This window comes from Phyllobates terribilis, unplaced genomic scaffold (genome assembly GCF_046119375.1).
Source record: "Phyllobates terribilis strain yellow unplaced genomic scaffold, ASM4611937v1 Scaffold_11__3_contigs__length_659146591, whole genome shotgun sequence".
Classification (NCBI taxonomy): Eukaryota; Metazoa; Chordata; class Amphibia; order Anura; family Dendrobatidae; genus Phyllobates; species Phyllobates terribilis.
In genome coordinates this window covers 231,463,864-231,485,649 of record NW_027362771.1, presented here as the reverse complement: position 1 = coordinate 231,485,649, position 21,786 = coordinate 231,463,864, and positions in this window count along the sequence as shown.

Sequence of the window (21,786 nt, the reverse complement as noted above, 5' to 3'; positions counted from 1 at the left end):
AATATACAGTATACAGACTGCTCCTGAAGTCATGCAGAATAATGTACATCCTGTCCTAGAAGCTTACAATCTAATATATAATATACAGACTGCTCCTGAGGGTCATGCAGAATAATGTACACCCTGTGCTAGAAGCTTACAATCTAATATACAGTATACAGACTGCTCCTGAGGGTCATGCAGAATAACGTACACCCTGTCCTAGGAGCTTACAATCTAATATACAATATACAGGCTGCTCCTGAGGGCATGCAGAATAATGTACACCTTGTCCTAGGAGCTTACAATCTAATATACAATATACAGGCTGCTCCTGAGGGCATGCAGAATAATGCACACCATGTCCTAGGAGCTTACAATCTAATATACAGACTGCTCCTGAGGGCATATAGAATAATCTGTACCCTGTCCTAGGCGCTTACAATCTAATATACAATATACAGGCAGCTCCTGGGGGCATACAGAATAATGTACACCCTGTCTTAGGAGCTTACTATCTAATATACAATATACAGACTGCTCCTGAGAGCATACCGAATAATTTACACCCTGTCCTAGGAGCTTACTATCTAATATACAATATACAGACTGCTCCTGAGGGCATACAGAATAATCTACACCCTGTCCTAGGAGTTTACAATCTAATATACAATATAAAGGCTGCTCCTTAGGGCATGCAGAATAATGTACACCCTGTCTTATGAGTTTACAATCTAATATACAATATAAAGGCTGCCCCTGAGAGCATACAGAATAATCTGTACCCTGTCCTAGGAGTTTACAATCTAATATACACTATGCACATGGCTGAGAGCATGCAGACTAATGTACACCCTGTCCTAGGAGCTTACAATCTAATATATAATATACATGCAGCTCCTGAGGGCATACAGAATAATGTACATCCTGTCCTTGGAGCTTGCAAACTAATATATAATATACAGGCTGCTCCTGAGGGCATGCAGAATAATGTACACCCTGTCCTAGAAGCTTACAATCTAATATACAGTATACAGACTGCTCCTGAGGGTCATGCAGAATAAAGTACACCCTGTCCTAGGAGCTTACAATCTAATATATAATATACAGGCTGCTCCTGAGAGCATACAGGATAATCTATGCCCTGTCCTAGGAGTTTACAATCTAATAAATAATATGCAGGCTGCTCCTGAGAGCATACAGAATAATGTACACCCTGTCCTAGGAACTTACAATTTAATATACAATATACAGGCTGCTCCTGAGGGCATGCAGAATAATCTTCATCCTGTCCTAGGAGCTTACAATCTAATATACAATATACAGACTGCTCCTGGGGACATACAGAATAATGTACACCCTAACATAGAAGCCTACAATCTAATATATTATATACATGCAGCTCCTGAGGGCATACAGAATAATGTACATCCTGTCCTAGGAGCTTACAAACTAATATATAATATACAGGCTGCTCCTGAGGGCATGCAGAATAATGTACACCCTGTCCTAGAAGCTTACAATCTAATATATAATATACAGACTGCTCCTGAGGGTCATGCAGAATAATGTACACCCTGTGCTAGAAGCTTACAATCTAATATACAGTATACAGACTGCTCCTGAGGGTCATGCAGAATAATGTACACCCTGTCCTAGGAGCTTACAATCAAATATACAATATACAGCCTGCTCCTGAGGGCATGCAGAATAATGTACAGCATGTCCTAGGAGCTTACAATCTAATATACAGACTGCTCCTGAGGGCATACAGAATAATCTACACCCTGTCCTAGGCGCTTACAATCTAATATACAATATACAGGCTACTCCTGAGGGCATACAGAATAATGTACACCCTGTCTTAGGAGCTTACAATCTAATATAATATACAGACTGCTCCTGAGAGCATACAGAATAATCTACGCCCTGTCCTAGGAGCTTACAATCTAATATACAACATACAGGCTGCTCCTGAAGGCATACCGAATAATTTACACACTGTCCTAGGAGCTTACTATCTAATATACAATATACAGACTGCTCCTGAGGGCATACAGAATAATCTACACCCTGTCATAGGAGTTTACAATCTAATATACAATATAAAGGCTGCTCCTTAGGGCATGCAGAATAATGTACACCCTGTCCTATGAGTTTACAATCTAATATACAATATAAAGGCTGCCCCTGAGAGCATACAGAATACTGTACACCCTGTCCTAGGAACTTACAATGTAATATACAATAAACAGGCTGCTCCTGGGGACATACAGAATAATGTACACCCTAGCATAGAAGCCTACAATCTAATATATAATATACAGGCTGCTCCTGAGGGCGTGCAGACTAATGTACACCCTGTCCTAGGAGCTTACAATCTAATACACAATATACAGGCTTCTCCTGAGAGCATACAGAATAATCTACACCATGTCCTAGGAGCTTACAATCTAATATATAATATACAGGCTTCTCCTGAGAGCATACAGAATAATCTACACCCTGTCCTAGGAGCTTACAATCTAATATATAATATACAGGCTGCTCCTGAGGGCATGCAGAATAATGTACACCCTGTCCTAGGAGCTTACAATCTAATATATAATATACAGACTGCTCTTGAGAGCATACAGAATAATGTACACCCTGTCCTAGGAGCTTACTATTTTATATACAATACACAGACTGCTCCAGAGGGCATACAGAATAATCTACGCTCTGTCCTAGGAGTTTACAATCTAATATATAATATAAATGGTACACCTGAGGGCATACAGAATAATGTACACCCTGTCCTAGGAGCTTACAATCTAATATATAATATACAGGATGCTCCTGAGAGCATGCAGAATAATGTACACCCTGCTCCTAGGAGCTTACAATCTAATATATAATATACAGACTGCTCCTGAGAGCATACAGGATAATCTACGCCCTGTCCTAGGAGCTTACAATCTAATATACAATATACAGACTGCTCCTGAGGGCATACAGAATAATGTACACCCTGTCCTAGGAGCTTACAATCTAATATATAATATACATGCAGCTCCTGAGGGCATACAGAATAATGTACATCCTGTCCTTGGAGCTTGCAAACTAATATATAATATACAGGCTGCTCCTGAGGGCATGCAGAATAATGTACACCCTGTCCTAGAAGCTTACAATCTAATATACAGTATACAGACTGCTCCTGAGGGTCATGCAGAATAAAGTACACCCTGTCCTAGGAGCTTACAATCTAATATATAATATACAGGCTGCTCCTGAGAGCATACAGGATAATCTATGCCCTGTCCTAGGAGTTTACAATCTAATAAATAATATGCAGGCTGCTCCTGAGAGCATACAGAATAATGTACACCCTGTCCTAGGAACTTACAATTTAATATACAATATACAGGCTGCTCCTGAGGGCATGCAGAATAATCTTCATCCTGTCCTAGGAGCTTACAATCTAATATACAATATACAGACTGCTCCTGGGGACATACAGAATAATGTACACCCTAACATAGAAGCCTACAATCTAATATATTATATACATGCAGCTCCTGAGGGCATACAGAATAATGTACATCCTGTCCTAGGAGCTTACAAACTAATATATAATATACAGGCTGCTCCTGAGGGCATGCAGAATAATGTACACCCTGTCCTAGAAGCTTACAATCTAATATATAATATACAGACTGCTCCTGAGGGTCATGCAGAATAATGTACACCCTGTGCTAGAAGCTTACAATCTAATATACAGTATACAGACTGCTCCTGAGGGTCATGCAGAATAATGTACACCCTGTCCTAGGAGCTTACAATCAAATATACAATATACAGCCTGCTCCTGAGGGCATGCAGAATAATGTACAGCATGTCCTAGGAGCTTACAATCTAATATACAGACTGCTCCTGAGGGCATACAGAATAATCTACACCCTGTCCTAGGCGCTTACAATCTAATATACAATATACAGGCTACTCCTGAGGGCATACAGAATAATGTACACCCTGTCTTAGGAGCTTACAATCTAATATAATATACAGACTGCTCCTGAGAGCATACAGAATAATCTACGCCCTGTCCTAGGAGCTTACAATCTAATATACAACATACAGGCTGCTCCTGAAGGCATACCGAATAATTTACACACTGTCCTAGGAGCTTACTATCTAATATACAATATACAGACTGCTCCTGAGGGCATACAGAATAATCTACACCCTGTCATAGGAGTTTACAATCTAATATACAATATAAAGGCTGCTCCTTAGGGCATGCAGAATAATGTACACCCTGTCCTATGAGTTTACAATCTAATATACAATATAAAGGCTGCCCCTGAGAGCATACAGAATACTGTACACCCTGTCCTAGGAACTTACAATGTAATATACAATAAACAGGCTGCTCCTGGGGACATACAGAATAATGTACACCCTAGCATAGAAGCCTACAATCTAATATATAATATACAGGCTGCTCCTGAGGGCATGCAGACTAATGTACACCCTGTCCTAGGAGCTTACAATCTAATACACAATATACAGGCTTCTCCTGAGAGCATACAGAATAATCTACACCATGTCCTAGGAGCTTACAATCTAATATATAATATACAGGCTTCTCCTGAGAGCATACAGAATAATCTACACCCTGTCCTAGGAGCTTACAATCTAATATATAATATACAGGCTGCTTCTGAGGGCATGCAGAATAATGTACACCCTGTCCTAGGAGCTTACAATCTAATATATAATATACAGACTGCTCTTGAGAGCATACAGAATAATGTACACCCTGTCCTAGGAGCTTACTATTTTATATACAATACACAGACTGCTCCAGAGGGCATACAGAATAATCTACGCTCTGTCCTAGGAGTTTACAATCTAATATATAATATAAATGGTACACCTGAGGGCATACAGAATAATGTACACCCTGTCCTAGGAGCTTACAATCTAATATATAATATACAGGATGCTCCTGAGAGCATGCAGAATAATGTACACCCTGCTCCTAGGAGCTTACAATCTAATATATAATATACAGACTGCTCCTGAGAGCATACAGGATAATCTACGCCCTGTCCTAGGAGCTTACAATCTAATATACAATATACAGACTGCTCCTGAGGGCATACAGAATAATGTACACCCTGTCCTAGGAGCTTACAATCTAATATATAATATACAGGCTGCTCCTGAGGGCATGCAGAATCATCTACACCCTGCTCCTATGAGTTTATAATCTAATATACACTATTCAGACTGTCCCTGAGGGCATACAGAATAATGTACACTCTGCTCTTAGGAATTTACAATCTAATATACAATATCAGAATGTAGCTTACGGGGGGATGGGTGTGGTGGAGTGGGGTCAGTGGAGGCAGTGTCGCTGCTTCGCGAGGCCAGTGTCGGCGGGCCCTGGGATCTCATAAAATGTCCGCACCGGTGAGCAGGGTCCCTTTTCCCATTGATTGCTCTGCAGTGGACTTTGGGAAAATGGATGCTGGAAGAGGCGCATGCGTCTCCCGAGATCTCAATCATTTTCCCAAAGCCCACTGCAGGGCAATCAATAGGAAAGGGGACTCTGCTCTCTGGCGCCGACATCTTATGAGAGCCCAGAGCCCTAAGCATCGCCCCACTCCCTGAAACAGAGGCCCTGCCTCCTGTGACCCTTCTCCACTGCCCCCCCTCCCGGTAACCTACTGTTAATTGGACTATAAGAGGCACCACCATTTTATTTAGAAAAATAATTTTAACCCCAAAATTTGGGGTGCGTCTTATGGTCCGGTGCATCTTATAGTCCACAAAATATGGTAATGGCAATGCAGGTATATGGGTCCGTGAAAAAATTGGACCGCACTTTGATGACATCTGAGTGTGGTCCGATTTTTACCGACTGACAGAAGGGAGGAGCTGAGAAACCTTTTTTTTCTCATCTCCACGTCCAAGAAAAACTGATGACACTCTGATCAAGGTCTGATCAGAGTCCGTAACTCCATTACACCAGTTGCTGTTGCTTCAATTCTGCTCATGATATCCTGTGGTTCCAGTTCTGGTCCTCTGATCAAGCTACTAGATTCTCCGTTGTTTCTGCTCGGCCATCCTGCTGCGCCACCGTCATCTGTCCGTGCTTCATTACAGCTGCTCATCTGAACTAGATGAGACATAACACCTATCATTACAAAAAGAGGATTAAATGATAGGTCCTATTTAATGAATCATCTTGATACACAAGAGAGAACACGTCACTCACAGATGTTTGCTGAGATTTTTTATGGGTAAATGGTGCAGTTCTAAACTTCACCACAAACTCCCCACAGCTACACAATGTGTGAATAGGGCCTTAGTGTTCAGTGAATGGCTGCCTACCTGGACTTGTCTTCCTCAAGCTGCTGCATCTGGGACACAAGATGGTTCAGGATTAGAACCTTACACATTCTGTATCAATTGTGATGTCATGTGATATCTATGATGTCATGTGCCCTGTGATGTAATGTCCCCTGTGATGCTACGGCTGTGTTATGTATCTCGTTTCCAATATCAAGGAAGAGCTGAATTAATGAAACAAAATCACAAGCTTCAAATAACCACCAGCCTCATTTCTAGTCATGACGCACATTATAACCTAAACATTTCCACCCTTTTATTCTAATCCGTGTCACCTACTGTTCTATGAACTAAAGGAAAACACAGGACGCCATACTGCGATTCCTGATCACGATAAACTGTCAGTTCCAGGTCACCCATGATCCAACAGGACCAAGAGAGCTGACAATGGAGAACTGGAGCAGTCTGCAATTAAATTCTCGTTATGAAAATGCTATGTTTTGACATTAATGGCAAAGATACCCAAAAATGGAACCAAATGGAGTGGTCTCAACAGGCCTACCCCTTTCTATATGCTTTTATTAGAGCACATGGGTGTCAGAGGGAAAAACCAGCCGATTGCAGAGGGTCTTGACCAGCAAGTCCTCATTTAGGGAAGGGGTTGTCCAGATTGGTAACCCCTGTTAGAACGGGCTCACACTGACTTACTAAAGTATAGAAATGTGCAAATTTTCCTTGGAATTTGGTCAATAACATTTTTTTAAAATCATAGAATCATTATAACAATCACAGCACGGGCACATGATCCAGCGCTTTTTGCTGAGATTTTCAGGTTAATGATGCAGTTCTGAATCCCACTACTAACCCCCCATCTATACAATGTATGAGAGAGGTTGTAAGTGAAGAGTTTTCTACCTGGACTTGTTCCCTTCAAGCTGTCAGGCTCTAATGAAACAAAATGGCTCAGGTGTTGTACTCTGTACATTCTATACCAATTGTGAAGTCATATGATGTCTATGATGTTTATGTGCTTTGTGATGTAATCAAAACTGCCTGTTTAACCCCTTCCAACCCTATGACATACTTTGATTTTGTGAACAGGTTATTGGGATGCAATGGCATAGACAATGAATGGACAATGGTAATCATCCAAATCTATTTATTTTTCTAACACCGAAAGGAAATCTAACTGTAGGGACACACACACACATTATATATATATATATATATATAATATAGAAGCACGGCAGCTCACAAGTGTCCGCTCCTCCCAGCATTAGACATCCCGGCAGAGTGCATCGGTCACTGAATCTCTTCTGCTGCAGTGCATACAGCAGCTCACTTCTCGTACTGACAGAACGCTGATCAATAATGCTGGATCCTTAAATTAAATAGAAAAAAAGGATACATTAACTATGTGCACACCCAAAATAAATATTCAACATTTTATTACAAGCAAGAAAATTTAGACATGATTAAAACCTAACATAAAATCAATACCATGATTGCAGATATGGAATGCAATAATATACACAAGAACAGGAATGTATCAAAATAGAATAATAGATCAATAAGGTACATCAGAGGAAAATATTATTATTATTGCACCAAGCCATTATTCTCCGTATTCACATTATTTTATATGGAGATTGGGTTTCTTTTGTAACGTCCATGGATGCGAGACTTCTAGTTCACGCGTCATATCTGGCTTTACATGAGCATGCGTGGGCGTCTGATGGTGGCCGCATCAGTATATTGATCTAGCAGTCCATTATGACTGCAATTGCGCAGCTGGCTCTAGCCTTCCAGCTGATGAGGGCACATCACCTGTAAGTGTTTAGCTTTTAATTGTGTGCTAGCTCTGTTTGTGGCCTCTTCCCCGCGCTGATTGTACAGCTAAGGTAATGAGCCATGCTGTGCTGAGTAACAGTAATCACCCCTGACTGAGCCTCCCCTGTATCACCCCTGACTGAGCCTCCCCTGTATCACCCCTGACTGAGCCCCCCCTGTATCACCCCTGATTGATATGTCCCCATTCTAATATAATGTTCCCCATCCTGAACCCCATGCTATAACCATGTCCCCCCTTCTGGTACAATGTCCGCCATCCTGGTGTAATCTCAACCATCATGGTATATTATCTTCAAGTCTGGTATATTGTCCCCATCCTAATATAATGTCCCCAACTTGGTATTTTATCCCCCACACTGGTATAATGTCCGTCATCCTGGTAAAATGTCCGCCATCCTGGTATAATATTCCCCCAGTCAGGAGCTGACTTCTGCGGGCCGCCAAAGGCAGCGCATGACGTCACTGCCATATGCAACCCATCATTGGCAAGGTGACATTTGGTGCCAGCCTCTGATTGGCCGGCAGCGTGTATTGCAGTGCAGGGAGACGGTGGGCCTCTGCATCACAATACATTTCAGCAGAATGTGCATCAGAGGACGCACATCCAGTTGAAATTGGTGTCAGCAGGCCACACTCCAGGACGTACTGGTACTGTACATTCATCTGTGCCAAGGGATTAATATTTTGAATTGATTTTATGCATGTGCATGCGGAGAGGAGGGTCCTTATCGGCACTGGCTGTCTTAACCGCTTCCCGACCACCCACTGTACATAAACGTCCGCGCTGCCTGGGCTCTGTGCAGTGCGGACGTTTAAAAACGGTGGGTGGTCTCGCAACGCTCAGGACCCCCAGGGTCCAGCAAGCGCTGCGAGAGCGGTGCAGAGCGATAGCTCTGACAGGGAACATCATCGGGACCTGATTGGATCAGGTCCCAGTGATGTTAACCCTTTGCTGTCTTCTATATGCCACGATCTATAGTGATCGCGGCATACAGAAGACAGCAGGAGGAGAGGGGGTGGTATACTTACCTCTCCGAAGACCCCTGATACCTTCCAGGACCTTGGGTTGCTATGGCAGCTGGAGGTCACATGACCGCCTCCAGCTCTGCCATATGTGGTGTCCTGCCAGGGTCAGCCTGCTAGCTGAAGCCTGGCAGGACACACTGACTGTGTGAAGATCTCATGTAATGTAATACATGTCTATTACATTACATGAGATCAGCGATCAGAAAAATAAAAATTATTGTCCCATACAGGGACTAAGTAAAAATATTAAAAAAAGTAAAAAAAATGTTTTGAAACTGTTAAAAAAACAAAACAAAATAAATTAAAATAAATAAATAAAATATTAAACCGATAAATCCGTATATTTATGCAAAAATAAAAAAAGTACACATATTTGGTATCGCCGCGTCCGAAACAACCCGAGCCATAAAACTGTCACACTAATTAACTCCTTCTGTGCACACCGTAATAAAAATAAAGAAAAAATGGAGCAAAAAACTATGCTTTTTCCTCATATCGCCAAACAAAAAGTGGAAAAAAATGCGATCAAAAAGCAAAATGGAAATAAAAATTGTACCGCTGAAAATGTCATCTTGTTCCGCAAAAAAAAAGCCGCCATACAGCTCCATCAGCCGAAAAATAAAAAAGTTATAGCGCTCAGAATAAAGCAATGCAAAAAAATATTTTTTCTATAAAATTGTTTTATTGTGTAAAAGCGCCAAAACATAAAAAAAATATACAGTAAGTGTAGTATCGCTGTAAACGTACTGACCCAAAGAATAACGCTGCCTGATCATTTTCACCACACGCAGAACGGCATAAAAAAAACCCTCAAAAAACAATTCCTGAATTGTTGTTTTTTGTTAATTTTACCTTCCAAAAAACGGAATAGAAAGCGATCAAAAAATGTCACGCACCCAAAAATGGTTCCAATAAAAATGTCAACTCGTCCCGCAAAAAACAAGCCATCACATGACTCTGTCGGCTGAAATATGGAAAAATTATAGCTCTCAAAATATGGCGATGCAAAAACTAGATTTTGCAAAAAAAAAAGCGTCTTAGTGTGTGACAGCTGTCAGTCATAAAAACCCAATATAAATCTGGTATCTCTGTAATCGCACCGACCCGAAGAATAAAGTAATCTAATCAGTTATATCACACGAGGAACGGCGTAAAAAAATAAATAAAACCAATTCTTCACCTGCTACTGATTTGTTTATTATGTCTCCCAAAGATCGCAGTAAGGCTCTGCTCACATTTATCCTGCGCTCTGCGCTGAGCACTTACGCCAGAGTTTCCGTGTAAATCTCTGAAATACGTGATTCAGACGGAACCCATGACGGAAGATTCCCTGTAATGAGGCAGATATAGGCCACTGTGAATGCCGTCTGGCCTGTGATCCCACGGTGTCATTTGTTTTAGGCGTGCATAAAAGTGCGGTTGGCCACAGTTTTGTGCACTTCTGAAAAAAAGGACACGGCTAAACAGAGGCCAGACGGAGTCCAGAGTAACTCTGCTGCCTCATTACAGTGAATGGATCCCTGAGGGGTTTCATCTGAATTACATCACTTGGACACTTAGATGGAAACCTGGATGTAAGTGCTCAGCCTAGAGCGCCGGATAAATGTTACGTAAAATGTTCCCAATAAAAGCTTCAACTCAGTCATCAAAAAAAGCTAGTCCCCACTCAGGTCCGTCATCTGTTAAAAATATAAGGGACTTCCAAGTTACTGGTAGCAGAAAGGCTCTGGAAAAGCGAAATGGCCCTTGCCCCCCAAAAGAAATTCAGAAAATTTTGTGCGCCCAAATCCAAATGCCTATTCTACAATAATTTGTTCTCCAATTGTCAAATAGCACTCCGTCTCCCCAAGATCCCGCCGTATGGCTAAGCGGTACGATACAGCCACATATGGGGTATTGACACTTTTAGAAGAAATTGTGTGACACATTTCGGCACCATTTTTACCCATTGCCCTGTGTGAAAATGTAAAATCTGAGGGTAAAACATTTTTTTGTGGTAAAAATATAATTATGCTTTTTTCACTGCCCAATGGTATAAATTTAAAAATTAAAAAATACTCACTACTTCCCTAGATGAATTCCTTGAGAGGTGTAGTTTACAAAATGGGTCACTTGTGGGGGTTTCTGCTGTTTCGGCATGTCAGCGACTCTTCAAATGTGACATGGTGTCTGCAACCTATCCCAGCCAACATAGCGCTCCTTTCTCTTCCGAACCCTGCCGTACACCAAAGCAGTGGGTTTCCCCCACATATGGGGTATCGGCGTACTCAGGAGAAATTGCACAACAAATTTCATGGTGCAAATTATCCTGTTACCCTTATGATAATACAAAATTAGGGAATGAAAAACATTTTTTGTGGGAAAAATGTGAACATTTTATTTTTATGGCTCAATATTATAAACTTCTGTGAAGCACCTGGGGGTGCAAGGTGCTCACCACACATCTAGATAAGTTCCCTAAGGGGTCTAGTTTCCAAAATGGTGTCACTTGTGGGGGGTTTCCACTGTTTAGGAACATCAGGGGCCCCCCAAATGCAACATGGCGTCCGCTAATTATTCAAACAAATTTTACATTCAAAAAGTCAAATGGCGCTCCTTCCCTTCAGAACCCTGCCGTGCGCCCAAACAGTGGTTTGCCTCCACATATGGGGTATCAGCGTGTTCAAGCGAAATTGCACAACAAACGTCATGGTGCAATTTATCCTGTTATCCTTACGATAATGCAAAATTAAGGGATGAAAAACGTTTTTGTGGGAAAAATGTGAAAATTTTATTTTTACAGCTCAATATTATAAACTTCTGTGAAGCACCTTGGGGTTCAAGGTGCTCACCACCCATCTAGATAAGTTCCCTAAGGGGTCTAGTTTCAAAAATGGTGTCACTTGTGGGGGGTTTCCACTGTTTATGAACATCAGGAGCTCTCCAAACGCAACATGGCGTCTGCTAATTATTCAGACAAATTTTACATTCAAAAAGTCAAATGGCGCTCCTTCCCTTCCGAACCCTGCCGTGCGCCCAAACAGTGGTTTGCCTCCACATATGGGGTATCAGCGTGTTCAGGAGAAATTGCACAACAAACGTCATGGTGCAATTTATCCTGTTATCCTTATGATAATGCAAAATTAAGGGATGAAAAACGTTTTTGTGGGAAAAATGTGAAAATTTTATTTTTACAGCTCAATATTATAAACTTCTGTGAAGCACCTTGGGGTTCAAGGTGCTCACCACACATCTAGATAAGTTCCCTAAGGGGTCTAGTTTCAAAAATGGTGTCACTTGTGGGGGGTTTCCACTGTTTAGGAACATCAGGGGCTCCCCAAATGCAACATGGCGTCCGCTAATTATTCAAACAAATTTTACATTCAAAAAGTCAAATGGCGCTCCTTCCCTTCCGAACCCTGCAGTGCGCCCAAACAGTGGTTTTCCCTCACATATGGGGTATCAGCGCACTCAAGAGAAATTGCACAACAAATTTTGGGGTCCATTTTTTCTTGTTACCCCTGTGAAAATAAAAAAAATTGGGTCTAAAGTAACATTTTTGTGAAAAAAGTTAAATGTTAATTTTTTTCTTCCACATTCCAAAAATTCCTGTGAAGCACCTGAAGGGTTAATAAAGTTCTTGAATGTGGTTTTGAGCACCTTGAGGGGTGCAGTTTTTAGAATGGTGTCACTTTTGGGTATTTTCTGTCATAAAGACCCCTCAAAGTGACTTCAAATATGATGTGGTCCCTAAAAAATTTTTTTTGTAAATTTTGTTGGAAAAATGAGAAATCGCTGGTCAACTTTTAACCCTTATAGCTCCCTAACAAAAAAAAATTCCAAAATTGTGCTGATGTAAAGTAGACATGTGGGAAATGTTATTTATTAACTATTTTGTGTGACATATCTCTCTGATTTAAGGGCATGAAAATTCAAAGTTTGAAAATTGCAAAATTTCTAAATTTTCGCCAAATTTCTGATTTTTTCACAAATAAACGCAAGTGATATCGAAGAAATTTTACCACTATCCTGAAGTACAATATCTCAGAATCAGGGGAATCCATTGAAGCGTTCCAGAGTAATTACTTCATAAAATGACAGTGGTCAGAATTGAAAAAATTGGCCCGGTCACGAAGGCAAAAACAGGCTCTGGTGCGAAGTGGTTAAAAAAGGCACAGAACAAATGCACTTATATTAGAACCTTTTTTATATGCATAAAAAGTTGCAATTTGTACAAAATTATATAACTGTGCAACATTTGACACACTGGACGTCAGCTCTTTTTTAACATTTGCTACCATGCTTAAAATGTTGTGCTTAAATAATTTGCACCAAATTTATCATTAGGGATGAATTATAAAAAATATGGACTAATGGAGTTGAAGTGAGTACACAAGATTTGGCTCAAATTACGCCATTTTTGATAAATGTGAACCATTGTGTTTCTATGTTACACCACAATATTATCATGTTTTACCACACAATTGGTGGTCTTGTATTATTTCTATGTAGCTACATAGTGGGCCACAGGAATGATTTTCTCTGGTGGTCCCAAGGCACACCAGTCCGACGCTGTGTGTGTGTGTGTATGTGTAGCAAGGTGTGTGTAGCTTTTAGTATGTGTTTAGCATCCACACTTCAAAATAATAGTAAGTAAGATGACCATTCGCAGGTGTAAACACGTCAGCAATCACCCAATGAACAAGCAAAATGCGCATTCATCATGTGATTGGATTGTTTATACTGCAAAAAAAAAATCAACATTCTCGGCAGCACATCGGACCGTATAAAAATGACATGGCCTCCCTTTGACATGATACTGTATGGGGACACTGATCATATTGGCAATAATTCTGTCCTCATCATTTATCATATCGTTAGCTTGTGTAAAGAGACCAGTAAACAAGTGCTGAACGACTTAAATATAGTTGATTGGAACTCAATGAATGGTTTCAAATTGACTTGTGTAAATGCACCTGAAATATTTCTGCACTGGTGCCATATGTTCAATATGCTAGCATTTGGGGAACCAATTTTACTTTTGCCTAGGGCCACACTTTTTGTAAAACTGGCCATGAGCATTGGCACCTGGTGCAGATATATTCACTTACAAAACAGCTGTTCAAGGCATGAATAATTTCCAGAAGACATTCAATTGGCATAACCCATTGCATCGTTAATGGTGCACATGCTTAAGTAGAGATAAATGTGTGAGCAAAAAATGAGTCTAGTTAACCCTCCGTCACATACAATAGGCCTGACAGGCACATCTCTTTTACTTTCATTTCTCCTTCCTCACCAGATTGTGAGGAAATCCCCTCCCTCCAGGTAGTCTCCTGTCTCTAGCAGCTCTGTGAAACCTCATACCACAGTTGGATTGCAGAGCTTCAGGAGGACAGATATAACTGCGCTAATCTCTCAGGCTCATTGTATGTGAACACGTCACACTCAATAAGGTTGGTATTTTATGTTTTTATTCATCACAATTGTTTATTTAGCTTGTTTTATGAATGTATAGCACAAAGTGTGAGGATATTTCATAGAAATAAGGCAGATTAAAAAAGAAAGTGTGCTGCTCAGGCATATACAGTAGTTCCCTAACACATATTCCTTCTCTTGCTTCAGATTATCTGCTGAAATGGAGAGGAAAATGTACAATTTATCAAAAAACCTTGATGTTGAGGAAGTAACAAACATGCTGTTAGATGATGCAGACCCCACACTGAATGAGGATTTAGGAGAGGAAAGTGAGATTGATTCTCATGATGAGGTGGAAGTATGTGAAGTGGATTCTGAAGCAAGATGGTGACAGTGATGAGGATGAAGATGTAGAATCTTATTATATGGGAAAAGATAAAAAAAACCAATGGAACAAGAAGCCACTCCAGAAAAAACGTAGGGAACCTCAAAACATTATTACTCACCTTCCTGCAGTTATAGGAACTGCAAGTAATGCAAAAACTGCAGTTGAATGCTGGAATAGTTTATTCACAGATGACATTCTGGACTCTATTGTCACATATACCAACCAATATATAGACATTATAAAGGATAAGTTCATCTGCAACAGAACCATCAAGGTCACAGATGAAATAGAACTGCATGATTTTTTTGGATTATTATACCTTGCAGGAGCTTATAGGGCAAATAGACAAAGTTTGGAGGAACTTTGGAGTAAAGATGGGGATGGAGATTTGGCCTTGTTATGTCCATAAACAGATTCAAGCTTCTAATTCGTTGCCTTCGGTTTGACGACAGAACTACCCGAACCGAACGTAAAACACATGACCGACTTGCTCCAATTCGTGATATATTCCAAAAATTTGTTGAAAACTGTAAAAAAAGCTATTGCCCTGGGGAGAATCTCACTATTGATGAAATGCTCCCTGGTTTTCGTGGTAAATGTGCCTTTCGTCAATATATTCCATCAAAGCCTAACAAATATGGAATAAAAATGTATGCCCTTGTTGATGCCTGTAAGACCTACACTTACAACCTGGAAGTTTATGCAGGAAAACAACCAGAAGGTCCTTACTGTGTCAGCAACAAACCTAGTGATGTTGTAAAAAGACTGGTTGAGCCCTTATTTGGATCGGGTCGCAATATAACAGCTGACAATTGGTTTTCAAATTGTGATCTGATTGATTATCTGAAAATGCAGAAGCTTTCATATGTCGGAACTGTAAGAAAAAATAAAAAAGAATTGCCTACACAGTTTGTAAGTGTGAAAGGGAGACAACAGTACAGCAGTATGTTTGCATTCCATAATGGAAAGGTTTTGGTATCCTATGTACCACAAGCAAAAAAAATTGTACTTCTTCTATCAACACTTCATGATGATGATGCCATCGATCCTGGGACTGAGGCACAAAAAAACCCGGAGATAATTACATTTTATAATGCAACCAAAGGGGGTGTTGATACAGGTGATCAGATGTGCTCAACTTTCAACGTCAGCAGAAACACCAAACGCTGGCCAATGGTCATATTTTTTGCTATGTTGAATTTGGGTGGTATAAATTTACAAGTCATTTACCTTGAAAACACTCCGTAGACGATTCTATCTGAAAAAATTGGCCCATGAACTAGTGCTTGGAGAGCTACGCAGTAGAAGTATGAAAACAATCGGTATCCCCTCTCGCCTTCAAGTTCAGCTCAAAAGATTCCGCCCAGAAGATGATAGTGAAAATTCACCACCTGCACCACCTCCCAAAAGAAGGAGATGCACCACCTGCACCACGGAAAGCGGAATCAGAAGGCTTTCTAATTATGAATGTCACAAATGTCATAATGCAATCTGCCTGACACATGCAAAAATGATGTGTAATTCTTGCTCTTTGCTCTGCAAGTGTAATTTTTCTGGGGAAACTTCAGGATCTAATTCTGATTGAATATGTGTTTAATAGTACTTAAGGTACCTTAAAATTAAGTTTGTTTCCATAAATTTTCTTTGTAGAGTTTTTTGACAGAGTCGAACTGGGGACTATTTGGCGGGAGTTTTGAAATGTTTGTATTTCAGAGTTATTAGTTTTATGTTATGTAAATGGTTTTTTTTTGCACCTGATTAAGTGTAGTCTCTTTTATTACATCCCTATGAAGGTCACTGATCACTTTTAGAGCACTGAAATTGCAAACATTAGATATTATAGGTATTTTTCTAGCCTGCGCCTGACAGTCACAATGTATGTGAACTCGTTAGAACCGATATTGTATGTGACGGAGGGTTAAAAAGTGACAGAGCGAACTGATCAGTATCAATGTATTTAGTCTCCGCTTACACAGCCCAACAGCTAAAACTCATATTATACAGTGTGAGTTTTCAACAGCGTCAGGGTGGAGAGAAAATGAGGAGCTTTCCATCAACCTAGGTGGGCGGATATTGAATGTAAACCTCAAAAGGATTATATTTACATTCTGATGTGGTTTTTGAAAGGGAACCTGTCACGTCCTAGTTGCTATCTACACTGCCACCATTGCTTTGTTAGTGATGCAATGTGCATCACTAACAAGCTTTTTTCATTAAAATTGGTGGTAGTATAATTATCAGTCATAGCGGTGTGATTCTCTCATTCACTCACTGCTGGCGCCTCCCATGTATTAGAATACTGCTCCCGGCAAGGTTGCGTCTAAATCAGAGGTGATTTTTGTGCTCCTCACTTTAGCCTCCGACCTAGGCACTTCACTGCTGAGGAGACTAGATCGGAGTTGCTGGAGTGAGGTCCTCAGTAATCCCCTCCGATGTAGACAGTTCAGCACTGACACCACTAGATCGGAGTGGATTCCAGGGTCCTCATACTCACTACTGTCTTGTCGCTTCTTCTGGCTTTTTATTGTTTTTTTAAATGCTTTTTTATGCTCATGTTTTTAATGGAGCCAACATCACGAGTCAAAAATGATTTTTTTTACACTGTTATATAATTTCTGTATTTTTACACTGTTATAGATTTTATGGATTTGGGCAAAATGATTTTTTTTCCTGATTAATGAAATTTACACTTTTATTGTCGCGTTATATAATATAAAAAATTCCCCTTATCGCTGATTGTTCAGTTTTTCCAGAATGTGACTCTTCCCATTTGTCTACAGTCCTGTCCACAGCACAGACATTGTGAAGAGTGGGCGGAGCTCTGCGGGGAGAGGCGTAAAAGAGCGCCCCCGACAGTCATTATAATGTACAACACAGAAGTGACAAATTATTACAGGAATGTCTAAGGTCACTGGAGAACACTGCTGGTATAATTTATGCCACTGTCGGCTGCTCCGTCACTGGCTGAGACTTGTGGAAATTTCAATTCTATCAAAACTGAACTATCAGTGCTATGTATAATTTTTTATATTACAGAAAGTGATAATAAAAAAACTCACTTTATTAATTAAAAAAAATATTCACAAAGTGGCCGAGCTTTCTCCCTTCCACTCTTCATTAAAGGGGATATCCGTTCCTTTCGTTCAGCTGCCTCTGCTGACGTCACGTCGAGAGAGCGGAGGCTTCGTTTCCGCTCCACTGTGTTGACAGGCCGAGACTGACGACGTCATTCTGATTGACAGCTGGATTCCGACTGTCTAACTGGGGGAGAAGGCTGTCAATCAGAATGAGTCGGACATCACACTCTGTCCCGTCAGCAGAGGCAGCTTATTTCCCGGCAGCAGCGGTCTGTGACTGCTCTGTGCCAGGGAAGAACACCGCCGGGCACAACAGGCAGGTAAGTAGCAAAATCTCTAAGGATTTTATATTTTAAAGTAGATACACTTAAAAGAAAACACATATTACATAATAATATACTGATATTATTTTACTTTAATGATTCGCAAATATGTATGTCAAATTTGCCAACTCTCCCAGAACATCAAAGAGGCTCCTAGGAAAAAGAAGATCTCCTGTACTCAGGGGTGGATTAAGAGTAGCAAGGGCCCCGGGCAGTTTAGACGGCATGGGCCCCCCCCCCACACACACACACCTGATGTATCATATTACTTGTCACATGATCCCCCTTTGACAGATCATGTGATAGTTCACGTGAAATTAATTCTGCACAATATTAACGTATTAATTATAATTATTTTTTTATATTAATTGCATGACTTAATATTGAGCACAATTAAGTATGCGGACATCCCCCTATGCATGTAGGGTCTCATACTGTGTAATATGAGCTTTCACATAATCCTCCTATACACAGCAGGAGGCCGCACGGCGCCCGCCCAGATACAGCCGGAGGCCGCACGGCGCCCCCCCCCAGATACAGCCGGAGGACGCACGGCGCCCCCCCCCAGATACAGCCGGAGGACGCACGGTGCCCCCCCCCAGATACAGCCGGAGGATGCACGGTGCCCCCCCCCAGATACAGCCGGAGGACGCACGGTGCCCCCCCCCCAGATACAGCCGGAGGATGCACGGCGCCCCCCCCAGATACAGCAGGAGGCCGCACACACACAAACAAACATATACAAAGACAAATACATACACGCATAGGCTGCGTGCCCACTGTGCGTTTTTCAAGCGCTTTTGCCACGGAATTTCCGCAGCGAAAACGCTGAAAAAACGCTTGGTAATATGTGCCCCATGTTCCCCAATGATAATCCGCATGTGCTGTGCACATGCTGCGGAAATTTCCAATGCGGATTATCATTGCAGAAAAAAATGCAGCATGTCCATTAATTTTGCGGACACGCAGCGTAATTGCCGCCATTGACTTGCATTGAATCGCTTAATATCCGCATGACTACATGTGCACACGCGGATATGAAGCGTTTCAATGTGCGGATGGTACCCGGGTTTTGAGAAGAGGAGGCTCTCATCCAGACCCGGATACCATAGTACCTGTAAAAATAAAATTTAAAATAAAAAAAATAAAGATTATACTCACCTTCCGATGGCCCCTGGTCTCCTCAGCGATAAGTCCGGTCTGTTGTATGCGTTGCGGTGGTGTGAAAGGACCTGCCATGACGTCATTTAGTCATGTGACAGGTCACACGACAGCTGTTATCGGCTGTCGCATGACCTGTCACATGACTAAATGACATCATGAAAGGTCCTTTCACACCACCGTGAGCCGCTCAACACACCGGACGCATCGCTGAGGAGACCGGGGGCCATCGGAAGGTAAGTATAATCTTTACTTTTTACCATTCTTATTCTTTTTTTTAACTATTACTTGGTCACACTATATATGCCGGTTGCATGGATTTATATAGTGTGACCAAGTTGTCAAGCACTTTTCCAAGTGATGCTAAAATCGCTTGGAAAAGTGCTTCATAACCCGCATGCGGAAATGCATGTGAAGAACGCTTGACAAACGCTTCTACCTGGCGGGAAAAACGCATGTAAAATCTGCATGTGTTTTTCCTGCCAGGGAGAAGCGGAAAAAATATGCAGCATTTCTGCATCGTGGGCACTTAGCCATAAACACATTTGAAACACAAAAATACATATAAACAGACATATCACACAATGATATCTGCACACACTGACACATCAGTCACCGTCCCCCGGCTCGGCTCCAGTCGTCCAGCTCCTCTATGGTGGTAAGAAGCAGTGCAGGGCACACTGCATGACGTCACGCTAGCAGACACTGCCGCACACAGGGCCGTGTCTTGTAGCTGTGATGCGGCCAGGCCAGCACACGTGCGCACGCGCGATATGCAGATATGCGCACACATGCACACGGTACGCAGATATGCGCACAGACACATGCATACGTACATATCTTATAAACACATAAAACTGTCCTGTCCAGCAGCTCCTCATGCATGTCTCAGTGCAGGGCCGCCGGCATGTCACAGACATGGCCCTGGACCATCAGAGGGGCCCACTCGCCGTTGGGGCCTGGGCTGCTTCTACAGCATCTGTGTAGGACCTCTGGCGCTGCTTGATTGCAGGCACTTCACCTGACATGGCCGTGCGCTGTGCGGTTGTGTCTGGTAGTAATGGCGCGGCAGGGGCAATACACAAGCACAATTATAGGCGCAGTGTCGCCCCTGCCGTGTCATTAATACCAGACACAGCCGCACAGCTCACGGCCATGTCAGGTGAAGTGCCAGCGGTCCTGCACAGGGGAAGCAGCCTGGGCCACGACAGCGAGTGAGCCCCTCTTATGGTCCACAAATACATAGATATAGATACATACACACACACACACACACATACATACATACACATATATATATATATATATATATATTATACAGTACAGACCAAAAGTTTGGACACACCTTCTCATTTAAAGATTTTTCGGTATTTTCATGACTATGAAAATTGTACATTCACACTGAAGGCATCAAAACTATGAATTAACACATGTGGAATTATATACTTAACAAAAAAGTGTGAAACAACTGAAAATATGTCTTATATTCTAGGTTCTTCAAAGTAGCCACCTTTTGCTTTGATGACTGCTTTGCACACTCTTGGCATTCTCTTGATGAGCTTGTAGAGGTAGTCATCGGAAATGGTTTTCACTTCACAGGTGTGCCCTGTCAGGTTTAATAAGTGGGATTTCTAGCCTTATAAATGGGATTGGGACCATCAGTTGTGTAGTGCAGAAGTCTGGTGGATACACAGCTGATAGTCCTATTGAATAGACTGTTAGAATTTGTATTATGGCAAGAAAAAAGCAGCTAAGCAAAGAAAAACGAGTGGCTATCATTACTTTAAGAAATGAAGGTCAGTCAGTGCGAAAAAATGGTAAAACTTTGAAAGTGTCCCCAAGTGCAGTTGCAAAAACCATCAAGCACTACAAAGAAACTGGCTCACATGAGGACCGCCCCAGGAAAGGAAGACCAAGAGTCACCTCTGCTTCTGAGGATACGTTTATCTGAGTCACCAGCCTCAGAAATCGCAGGTTAACAGCAGCTCAGATTAGAGACCAGGTCAATGCCACACAGAGTTCTAGCAGCAGACACATCTCTACAACAACTGTTAAGAGGAGACTTTGTGCAGCAGACCTTCATGGTAAAATAGCTGCTAGGAAACCACTGCTAAGGACAGACAACAAGCAGAATAGACTTGTTTGGACTAAAGAACACAAGGAATGGACATTAGACCAGTGGAAATCTGTGCTTTGGTCTGATGAGTCCAAATTTGAGATGTTTGGTTCCAACCACCGTGTC